At 41.7% G+C, this 12351-nt stretch overlaps 1 pseudogene; it reads left to right on the forward strand.

Annotated features, from left to right (window-relative positions):
* The first annotated feature begins 3563 nt into the window (after positions 1 to 3563).
* On the forward strand, positions 3564 to 3964 carry LOC147573491 (large ribosomal subunit protein eL32 pseudogene; annotated as a pseudogene).
* Positions 3965 to 12351: the final 8387 nt, after the last annotated feature.

The raw sequence follows: 12351 nt of genomic DNA on the forward strand, positions 1-12351 counted from the left end.
TAAAAAGCTTCTGCACAGCAAAGGAAACCGCCAACAAAACTAAAAGGCAACCAACGGAATGGGAAAAGATATTTGCAAATGACATATAGGACAAAGGGCTAGTATCCAAAATCTATAAAGAGCTCACCAAACTCCACACCCGAAAAACAAATAACCCAGTGAAGAAATGGGCAGAAAACATGAATAGACACTTCTCTAAAGAAGACATCCGGATGGCCAACAGGCACATGAAAAGATGCTCAACATCGCTCCTCAGCAGGGAAATACAAATCAAAACCACACTCAGATATCACCTCACGCCAGTCAGAGTGACCAAAATGAACAAATCAGGAGACTATGGATGCTGGCGAGGATGTGGAGAAACAGGAACCCTCTTGCACTGTTGGTGGGAATGCAAACTGGTGCAGCCATCTGGAAAACAGTGTGGAGGTTCCTCAGAAAATTAAAAATAGACCTACCCTATGACCCAGCAATAGCACTGCTAGGAATTTACCCAAGGGATACAGGAGTATTGATGCATAGGGGCACTTGTACCCCAATGTTCATAGCAGCACTCTCAACAATAGCCAGATTATGGAAAGAGACTAAATGTCCATCAACTGATGAATGGATAAAGAAATTGTGGTTTATATACACAATGGAGTACTACATGGCAATGAGAAAGAAGGAAATATGGCCCTTTGTAGCAACGTGGATGGAACTGGAGAGTGTGATGCTAAGTGAAATAAGCCATACAGAGAAAGACAGATACCATATGTTTTCACTCTTATGTGGATCCTGAGAAACTAACAGAAACCCATGGGGGAGGGGAAGAAAAAAAAAAGAGGTTAGAGTGGAAGAGTGCCAAAGCATAAGAGACTCTTAAAAACTGAGAACAAACTGAAGGTTGATGGGGGGTGGGAGGGAGGGGAGGGTGGGTGATGGGTATTGAGAAGGGCATCTTTTGGGATGAGCACTGGGTGTTGTATGGAAACCAATTTGACAATAAACTTCATATATTGAAAAAAAAATAATCAAGTAAATTCTTCAGCATGCATCTCCAAAAAATAAGAACATTCTACTATATAACTGCAATGCCCTTATTTCATACCTAAAAATTTAACAACAATAGTTTCCTAATATTATCTTTGGTTCATATTCAAATTTCTCTAAATGTAATTGTCTAGTGTTTTATTTTACTTTTTTGAAAGAGAGCACGCACATGTGCCTGTGAGCAAGTGGTGGGGGGCAGAGGGAGATGGAGAGAGAGAATCTTGAGCAGCCTCCATGCTTAGCATGGAGCCTGATGTGGGGCTTGATCTCATGATTGTGAGATCATGACCTGAGCTGAGATTAAGAGTTGGCTGCTTAAACTGACTGAGCCACTCAAGTGCCCCTATGTTTGTTGTTTTTAAGCTTTTTTTTTAATTTTAATTTTTAAATTTTATTTGAGAGAGAGAGAGAAAGAGAGTAATGTAGAGGGGCAGAGGGAGAGAGAGAGAGAGAGACAGAGAGAGAGAGAATCCTCAACAGGCTCCATGACCAGCAAGGAGCCCAACATGGGCCTGGATCCCATGATCATGGGATCATGACCTGAGCCCAAATCAAGAGTCAGATGCTCAACTGACTGAGCCACCCAGGTGCCCCTTAAAAGTTTTATTAAAAAATAAAACACATATACAGAAAACTATACCAAGCATAACATATGGCTTTGAAAATTAACATAAGGTGAACTCTCTTATAACCACCGCTTACAATAAGAGATAGAACTTTGCTGGCCACTCAGAAGTAATTCATGTTTCATCTTAATCACAACCAACCCTTTTTCAAAATGACTACAATTCTGGGCAAGATTCCCTGAGTTTTGGCATGTTGATAGCAGGTTGTTTGTTTCTGTGCCCTTTATACTCAGTTGGATACAAAATCTTTGGCTCACATTTTCTTTCCTTGATATGTTAAATATGTGACTCTATTTTCTTCCAGCATAAAGAATTGCTGTTGAAAATCTAGTGGAAATCTAATCTTCTTTCCATTATAATTCATTTGGCCTTTTGGCCTAGATACAAAAAAGGATCAATTTTATTCTTTCTCTTTGAAGTTTAGAATATGTCTTAGTGTTTGTCTTTCTGGGTCAATATTTTCAGTTTTAAGGGGTGCCTTTTCAAAATGTAGTTTAAAATCTTTATTTTAAGAAAGTTTTCTTGAATAATTATTTTTACTATTTGTCATGTTCTTGCCTTGGTTTGGTTTTCATTTGCAGTAACCCCTAAAAAACATGTTATATATTATTTACATGGCTTCAGTGTTTGTCACTTTATATCAAATCTTCTTTCTCTTTATTCTTTAAAAGCTTTCTTTTTTCACCTTCTACTTCTCATATAAGGCAATATCTATAGTCTATATATACTCTTGTTTCTTTCTGGTTTAGTTTTATTTCTGAAATCACTTTTATTCTGAATTTTCTTTAAGTTTTGTCACTTAACTGCAGTATTTTTCTAGTTCTGATTCATGTTAATCTTTGATACCTTGTATTTTTTGAAGTATCTTTTAGCTAGTTTTGAAATACTAGTTTATATTTTTCATCAATTTTGTGGAAGGGAACTTGGTCAATTAGCTTTAGGAATCCACATTGTTTAAACTGCTCCAGCCTCTTCAGATCTTATCGGAGACCCCTTGTACTCATCCAATATTGGAACAGGCAAACCGTCTGTTGCTTCAACTGCTTTGCTTGAATCAGCCCATTCTGCCTTCCATAAATACAATTTTGCCATCCCATCAGTTGCCCTGTTTCTTCCCTCTGCTTTCTCCTGTATCAATGTGAATATAATGCAGATTTTGTAATACTGGTACTAGTTGTCCTCACTCTCTTGTGTTGTTTTTTTTTTTTTTTTAATTTTTTTTTTCAACGTTTATTTATTTTGGGGACAGAGAGAGACAGAGCATGAATGGGGGAGGGGCAGAGAGAGAGGGAGACACAGAATCGGAAACAGGCTCCAGGCTCTGAGCCATCAGCCCAGAGCCTGACGCGGGGCTCGAACTCACGGACCGCGAGATCCTGACCTGGCTGAAGTCGGACGCTTAACCGACTGCGCCACCCAGGCACCCCCACTCTCTTGTGTTTTTGAATTTTGTGGGGACACCTTGTCATTTGACCTTGTTGTCCACAGTTGTTTTTGGTTTTAGTATCTAGTTACTGTCTGCTTTTTTTTTTTTTTTTTTTTTGGATGGGGAGGGGATTCAGGGAGATTAGAAAACCATGCCACTGCTGTCTCTTTCCAGAATTGTCGGGGGGGGGGGGGGGTGTGGGTGGGAAACGTGCCAGGAGAGCTCAGGAAGCAAATTATATTTTCATCCAGGACCATGTGCCTAAACCACAGTTAAGTGTGAATAGGAGAAGATGGGTCCCCGGAAGCAAGCTATCATATTTTTGAACTCTATATCAAAAAAGAGGAAACAACAGATGTTCACTACAGTGTTTTATGTAACATTTCATTTGAGGGATTCTACTATTAAAAAAAAAGAAAGGTATGATAGCTCTTCCTCAGCACTGTCTGTAGGAGGTGGCAGAGGTCTCCTACTTCATCATGGTCACCCTCAGACCTCTGGTGAAACCTGAGATCATTAAAAAGAGGACCAAGAAGTTCATCTGGTACCAGTCAGACCCATATGTCAAAATTAAGTGAAACTAGTAGAAACCCAGAGCCATAAGGTCCTCAGAAGATTCAAGGGCTAGATCTTGATGCCCAACATTGGTTAAGGGAGCAACAAGAAAACAAAGCACATGCTGCCTGGTGGCTTCCAGAAGTTCCTAGTCTGAACTGTCAAGGAGCTTGAAGTGTTGCTAATGTGCAACAAATCTTACTGTGCAGAGAGTGCTTACAATGTCTCCTCCAAGAACCACAAAGCCATTAGGGAAAAAGCAGCTCAGCTGGCCATCAGAGTCACCAATCGTGGCGCCAGGTTGTGTAGTGAAGAAAATGAATAGACATACAGCTTATCTGCACATCATATTTGTGTTAATAAAACCATAAAACAACCAAAAAAAGTATGATAATACTTGTCTAAGATAATACAATTACATGACTTGTCCTTTAACCCTATTTTAAAGTTAACTTTTAATTATATGAATGACTTACAAATACATTCCTTTATAAAAGATTAACACGTACATAAGGCTAAAGTCCTCTTTGACCAGCTCACCAATCCAAATCCCCTGGCTATTTTTTGATGCCTGGCTGACTTTGCCCTATCTTCAACAAACTTCTGGTCCACAACCTTCTGCCCTGCTGACAGAGCATTTAAAGTCATTTTGACATTAACTAAAGTTAAATGTAATGATGAAAATGAACCTGCTAATAGCCATTTGGGGAGGATTATCTGTGCTGTTTTCCATTTGTACAAAAAATGTAAAACTTGAGAATGGTTGAGAATTTAAGAAATTTTGCTCTTTCTCTGTTCTATAGCATGGTGAGGGCCTTAGACATTGTTCTATCTTTGATCAGCAAATCTTACTATTCCACCACAGTATTGGTAACTAATGGGCTTTTGGGCTCCCCTTTCATAAGGTTTGTGGAGATTGTTTTGATTATAGTGCATTATGATTCAAGTTGCAAAAAACCGTACTCATATTGGCTATTAAAAAGGGATACACTGGTTCATGGAACCACACAGTGTGGAGGTATTTGACACCTCAAGAGTCACTGGATTCAGGGCCCCAATGGGGTCATGGCAATACTATGCCTTACTCAACTTCAGGGGCTCCCATTATATTGCATGGCATGAGCCCAACACTAGGTACTCTTGGCAATGACCCCATAGTCCTGTGCTGGGAGGTCTTCTCTTTGTTCTGCTTTCTCTGTTGACTCCCTCTTAGTGGTCTCTCTTCATAGCAGTAAAGTGCTGTAGTAACTCATCTCCCCACACTCCCCACTTGCTTCTCAGGAGAGAACAGAGGACTTCTTTCTCCCAAAGGCCCCAGGAAAAATTCCATCATGATTCACTGGCTCTGATTGGGTCACAGTCCCAGTTCTGAGCCAATCACTGAGGTCAGGAGAAAACTGATGTGCTGATTGGCTCATGCCTAATCAAGGTTGGCAGCTTCTTTAGCATCTCTTGAGTGGTAGCAGTGGGTAGGAGGACACCAGGAATGGTTAACAGAGTGGGGCTGTGACAAGGAATGGTTCCATCTGACTTAGATGGCACCCCCTCTTACAAGGCAACATATCATAGCAGTTGGGAGTGTTGACTATGGAGCCTAATGACCTTGGTTCCAAAATTGACATAACCATTTAAGAGTTATGTGACCTTGGGAAATTACCAAACCTCTTTGGGCCTCAGCTTCTTCATCTGAAAAGTAGGGGGTGACAGCAATACCCCCCATAAGATTGTGCGACATAAAATTGATTATATATGCATAAAACACTTAGAATAGAGAAAGGCATGGGATAAGATCTAAAGTCTTTGCCATTATTGACAGATTTAATGATCCTGAGGAGAAAGTTAGGGAAATATTCCGTACAGCAAGTCTTCAATAAAGGGTAGTGTTCCTTTAATCTAAGGTGGGATAAGCTAAGATAAAGTGACTGGAAGTGACCCCTTTCATCAACTCATCCATCTTAGTTTGGAAAGATATGCTTGCAGGTTCCATGCATATGCATGATGAGGTATGGTTTGCATTGAGGAGATGGGGGGGTGGGGTGAGGGCATCACTGTAGAATGCCATTAAGAGCAACTCATTGTGAGATTTGATTCACAAACATTGTTCTAGAACTTTAGACTCTGATTCATGATTCTGCTCCCAGCCTCGGGAGCAGCAACCACTTCAGTTTGTGATGCAACATGCTGACTTATAAACCATTTATAGCTCTCCTCCGTACTTAACACAGCCATCCCACAAATGACTCAGGTTGCAACTAGAGGGGAAACTGGGGACTGTGACTGAACTTTCTCTATAATGGAGTGTAAATTGTCCTTTTGAATAGTGCCTTTTTCATAAATCTCAGGTCTTGAACATGGTAATTAAGAGAAGCCTGAAAAACAAAAGAGGCTTGTGTTCCAGGCCTTCTTTTCAAATCCCCAATGTTGAATTCTCTGTGCCTGTGTCTCCGCCTGGCATTTGATTTCTCCCAACAGCCTCCTCCCACCCTTTTCTTAGTAACAATCTCAGATCCTGGCAGCAAATGGCATGCAAAGCTGGGCACATTTTTGTTCTACGCAGACAGCGTTATATAAATCTTCTTGCTTTAAAGTAATTTCTTTTGCCCTTTATTTCTTTTGTGTGCCTTTGGGAGTCTGCTTGGATTCTTAATGGGCCATATCCTTGGCTGGCTTTGCTCGTGCTTTTAAGCAGAACAATGGATTCCAATGACTTTCATCCAGGCATTCACACATTTAATGAGGACCTACTATGTGGCAGTTGCTGATGTAATCAGAAGGCTCCTCCCTATCCTTTTAAGCTAGTTTTTCTGTCCAACAAACTCTACTTTAGAACTGCCCCCTTTTCTTTTCTTTTCTTTTCTTTTCTTTTCTTTCCTTTTCTTTTTTCTTTCACTTTCCTTTCTTTCTTCTTCTTTTTTTTAAAAGGCATAGTCTTAGCTAAAAGGCCTAATTCCTATATGGTTATCCCTATTCTGGGTGGCTAATGAAATGAGATCAAGGCCATCAATTCTCCCAGGACTGTATCAGGCTATGTTACATTTCCCTGTTTTCTAACATTATTCTAAGGGCATCTTCCTCCTGTCATTCATCTTGCTTATTTTCCTAAAGTTAGTTCAACATCATGACTCTTCAGGAAAACATTCCTGGATCCTTCTGATTTATATGTTCCTCCCCTAGACTCCCTTGGGTCCACCCTTCTTGGAGAAAGCATTGCAGTTGGACTGTGAGCAGTGATTTACTCAGCTATCTCCTTCACTAGCATAGAAGCCAGGCAGGGACCGTGTCTGATTGGACTTACTATCTCCAGTGGATGAATCAACACATATTTACTAAGTACCTACTGTACCAGTGACTGTACTAGGCTCTTGGGACAACAAGATCTTATTTCTTTGAAGATTACAATCTCATAGAAAGATACACACTAGGTTAATAGTTACACGTCATTATACAATCTTGAACTGATCAGTGCTTTGAAGGAAAAGAACAGGATATTAGGAGACTGTGTGGTAGGAGGACACAGAGGTTGGATAAACAGGACTTTTGCCTGAGTAGGAGTGCAGAGGGAAAGCTAGGAGGGCTTTCTGTCAGGAGACTTTGAGGTGTACTGAATGAGTCAGTAGATTGTGAGTAGGGGAGAGAGGAAAGGGAACTAGGCTGCTTGGTCATCATGGGCATCTGCTGACTTGGCTTGACCTGTGTCCCTTCTCCAGGTGATATTACCCTGATTTTTCTTCTTGGGGATCTAAGCCTTCCTTATTTTCATTCTCACCACTGCCTTCTTTTAGTAATAGGCATTTGACTAGTGATCATGTGATTAGTCTAGGGATGAATTTGGACCTCAGTCAAGTCTGGGAATCTCAGCAAAACTATTCTTTTAGTGCTTGGGAGTTTGTACTCAAAAGAAAAGGGAAAAAGATAGATGAAGACAGGTAGATTCTTGATGATTTTTTTTCAGCACCTGGATCCAGCCATACGTAAAACTCATGTGTCTAATGAGTTTAATAATTGTGTCTAAATTCACATATGGCTCTCAAAGCTATTGGCTAAAGCTCCCATCTTTTTATTTGGCTTAAGCTCATTTTCACAGGGCTTCAGTGACTTGCAACTAAAAGTGTCTTTATTAATACAATGATTTTAACTGATGTTACTCATTTGCTAAAGCCAAAAGGGCTTTGGGGGAGGGCAGCCAAAGCAATCGTGGAGGTCAGTTAACCAGAAGGAGAGGCAGCTGAAATACACTAATATTTCCTGTACTGACAGAGATTCCCCCAAGCCTTTATATTCTACATTCTCTTCCTCAGAGATCCAGACCCTTGGGTGTGCATCAGTGTTTAGTGTCTAGTAACAGATGCACTGAGGGAGAGCTGCTATAGGGAGATACAAATACAAACCTTCCCAGGCTCTGGCAAGGCAGGGTGGTCCGGTACCTGAGGTGCTGGAAAACCACAAGCTGCCTCTGTGTTGGAGGAATGAGGAACAACCATGATTTAAGAGTGGAGAGCTGGCAGGCAAACGGGTTTTTGCTGGACCTGCAGAGCCAGGCAAGCTGGGTCGGTCAGTGGCTTCTGTGAGCAATGGCACTGGTGGGTCATGTCCGCCATCTAGCGCCAGATGTCACTTTTTGCAAGTTGTTTACTGGCTATTTCCAGCTGGAAGGTTTTTGAGGGCCAGTTGGAAGGAGGAGGTCACTACCTCTGTCTTTACATCAGGAAGAAACTCAAAATCAGATTTTCTATATTATCTCCAGTTTACCTTCTTGCACTCCCAGAGCCTAACTGATTGGATAGGGGAAAAGGGTAATCATCTCACAATGTTAAACTTCTGTCTCATTTCAAACCTCTAGGGTACTATGAATTTTATAGACAGACCAGATTGATTTGATAGATAGATAGATAAGATAGGTGGGTGGGTGGATGGATGGATGGATGGATGAATGGATAGATGGATAGATGGATGGTTGGGTGGATAGGTAATTAAAAAAATAAATCCTGTAATGGTCATATTTATGATTCAGTGTTCTGGCAAGAAACAGCACACTCCAAAGCAGTACCTGGGGAGAGTTTAATGAAAGGGCTACTTACAAAGGAGTGAGAAGGAACCCAGGGAAACAATCAAGACCTGGGGAAGCATGCTAGAGTTAGTGGCAGTAGGAAGCGGCTACAACCCATAGGCCTGATGGAACAAAAAGAGGGAGAGGACCCAGCAGAATCTGCTCTATGGAAGGGGCCACTTGACAGGTGCTGTGGTCCCAGCTGCTGGTTCTTTTTTTTTTTTTTTTTTAATTTATTTTTGGGACAGAGAGAGACAGAGCATGAACGGGGGAGGGGCAGAGAGAGAGAGGGAGACACAGAATCGGAAGCAGGCTCCGGGCTCCGAGCCATCAGCCCAGAGCCCGACGCGGGGCTCGAACTCACGGACCGCGAGATCGTGACCTGGCTGAAGTCGGTCGCTTAACCGACTGCGCCACCCAGGCGCCCCCCAGCTGCTGGTTCTTGACTGGGTCCCTGAGAAGCACACTAAGAAGAGGATTCATCTGTAAGTAATTTATTAAGGAAGTACTCCCAGGGCAGATGGGAAGTGAAGTGTGAGAAGCAGGGCAGCACAGGTGAGAAAGCCAGGCAAAGTGTGATCCCAGGCAAAGTCCTCTGGAGGGTAGTTTCAGCCTGATGCTATAGGGGAGTTTTGGAGGGTAGGTTATGTTTCAGAAGACCTGCCTAGAGGCAGAGAGCCTTAGCATTGAAACCCTCAACCTGATAGTCACCAGTTAGGTGGGAGGGGAGGAAGCATGGGAGTTACCTAGGTCCTAGACTTTCTGAATGTTCAGTTAGGGTGAAGGGGTAGTTTTGAGGCTCTGCAAACACTGCCTTAACATAGCTGTAGGTGCTGGATGTTAGAAGAACACACTGAAAATCAGTTCAAAGGGATCTAAAGGGATCTGGGTGAAGCAAAGACATCTGTCTCATGTGGGGATGGGAGCTGGTGAAATGTGAGATGTCAGATGACTCCTGAAGGAGGAAGACACAGATGGTTTTGAAGTACAAAAGGATTGTTTGGGGGGAAGGAAGGTAATGCCTGTGAAAAATAAAGGGGGAGGCTGAGAACACAGTCATATCTGACAGTCAGCCAATCCCATGGGAACTCTGGAGCAAACACTGATCATGAGAGGGGTCATGCACTGGGCAGCAGTGTCTAGTCATTGCCTGGTAGTTGACTAGGAAAGGCAAGATCCTGAAGGTGGCACAACCGGAGGCTGTCTCCTTGCAGCTGAATAGCAACTTCTTTTAGAAGGGAGATCCAAACAGAGCACCTCCACAGCTGCCACACTTAATGAAATGTAGCATATTTGGTTGCCTCAGCCATCTCCTAACACTAAGAAGGAAGAGCCTGCCCACAAGGAGTATAGGTACAAGGGGCAGAGAGAGAAACATGAGAGAAACGTGGCCCTTGTGGTTCACATGAGCACATAGATCCAGCTGTGCCTGACACCCATAATATGCTTGGCTTTTTTGGTTATGTGAACTAATAAATACTCGCTTAAGTCATTTTGAGTTTCGGTTTTCTGTTTCAGCAAAAGAAAGATTCCTGATTCATACATTCCCTGAGCTTCACTTAACTGTAAATGAGGTTCATGATACCACTTTGCAGGGTTTGAGTTGAAAGAGGGACAATTAATGTAAAGCACAGGCACAGAGTAGATGCCCAATAAATAGCACTTAATATTATGAGAGGAAAAAGCAAAGGGCGCAAAGCAAGGTATAGACACCCCTGGAGGCACCTCTGTGTCCAGGGTAGGCCAGTGGGCTGAGTTCAGCACTCAGTAAGGATAGTGCCTGGTTGGGCTGTCCAGTGGGGCCCAGCTGTAAAGCAGGACTGGCCTCTTGAGTCACTGTGACCCTGTGGCTTTTCTGCAATGAGTGTTCCCTGACCCAGTGCATTATTGTCCATGTAGGAGTAAAAACAAGTCTTCTTTCTAGCCAAAGATGAGGACTGTCATCCTCTTTTTCTTTACCTGAACAGTCTTTGAATTTATTTTTGTTACTGTTGATTGTAAACTATGTAAATGGTTCTTTTGTGGAAGTATGTAAAGTTTATAATAAAATAAAATAAAAAGAATAAACGTGACCACATTTGCAGCATTGTGTTGATTCCAAAGCTTTGGGGAAAAACAACAACAACAAAACAAGAAAGAACAGAGACTTATAATTTATAACCCAAGAGCTATTTTCAGTTTTCTGAGAGAAATGGGAAATTTTATATTTTAGAAATCTGCTGGGCTTCCCACTGGTCTTCTTCTCTTCTCCCACCAAAAATTTCAAACCTTTAAAAGACTCCTTAGTAGAGACTCTGTGTTCTGAATGTTAAAACAATGACAGCAGTAGAGGTGGAGGCTGCTACATCTCATTTCTCCTAATCTCCCCGGGGAAGTTCATGTCCTAATTATTACAGAGAGAAAAAGTGGCTTTGAATAGCTATTTTGGTTCATTGAGCACTTAATACCTGTTATTAAAGAAGCTCCTACCTGGTCTGATTGCTTATTGTGAGACTAGAGCACCTACAGTTACTTTAATAGCATGCATGACAGCTCTTGGGTAAAGTAGATAACATCAAAAGCCAGTGGAAAGTGGAGTCCTCTGGCACCTGCTCTGGTTCTTACTTTCTTCCTGTCTTCAAGTCAAGGAGAGACTAGATGATTTCGACTGTTTTTTCTCATTTTTCTTAGGGCTTGGGGGACCACAAAAGCCCATCTTTATGTCACTTCCCTTGTGGTGCCATCCCCAGCATGCCCTGGCAGAATTAATTATTGCTTCCTTTGGTATCTGTGGTAGCCAGCATCCAGAATGGCCTCCAATGATACCTGCTTCCTGGGTTACATGCCCTTACTTAGTACCATCCTACACTGAGTGAGGCTGACCTGTGTGCCCAATAGGATATTGCAGAAATGAGCATATAACTTCTGAAGTTAGGCCATAAAAGACATTGTGGAATCCTTCTTGTTCTCTCTTGGATCACTTGCCCTGTGGAAGTTTAGCTGCTGTGTCATTAAAAGACAGTAGTTTTAAAAGATGTCCACAGATTCTTTGATACATCTCCCTTCAGAAAATGGAGCTTAATTCCTTTCTCCTTAAGTGTGACTGGACTTGTTGGCTCACTTCTAATGAACAGAATATAGCAGACATAATGATTTGTGATTTCTGAGATTTAGTCATGAAAGGAATCACAACTTTACCCTTGCTGTCTCTCTTAGACTACGTGATCTGGGGGGAAATTCCCTGACATGAGGACACTCAAACATCCCTGTGGATAGATCCATGAAGCAGGGAACTGGGACTGCCTGTTGACAACTATGGGAGTGAGTCTTCCAGGAGGCATAACCTGCAGCTCTGGTCAAGGCTACAGATGGCTGGGTTCTAGCTGACAACTTGACTACAACCTCTTCATGAAAGATTCTATGCCAGAATCACCCAGCTAAGCTGCTCCTAAATTTATAATCATTTAAGTTTTAATTAAGTCTTAAAAAATATATGTAATTTATTATTATCAGCTAAATTAGAGAAGGAAAATTTACTTATTTTTCACCCTAATATGGCAAAAGAAACTTTACTGTTTTTGGTTTGGTTTTGCCAAGAAAAGCCAAAGTTAACAGTCAAGAGCTAAGACTGTAGTATATTATTTGTGGAGGTATACTGCTTAATGAAACAATAAAACTATAAAAAT

Source organism: Puma concolor, chromosome E2 (assembly GCF_028749965.1).
Source record: "Puma concolor isolate L17-30 chromosome E2, mPumCon1.1.hap2, whole genome shotgun sequence".
In the NCBI taxonomy this organism is placed as follows: Eukaryota; Metazoa; Chordata; class Mammalia; order Carnivora; family Felidae; genus Puma; species Puma concolor.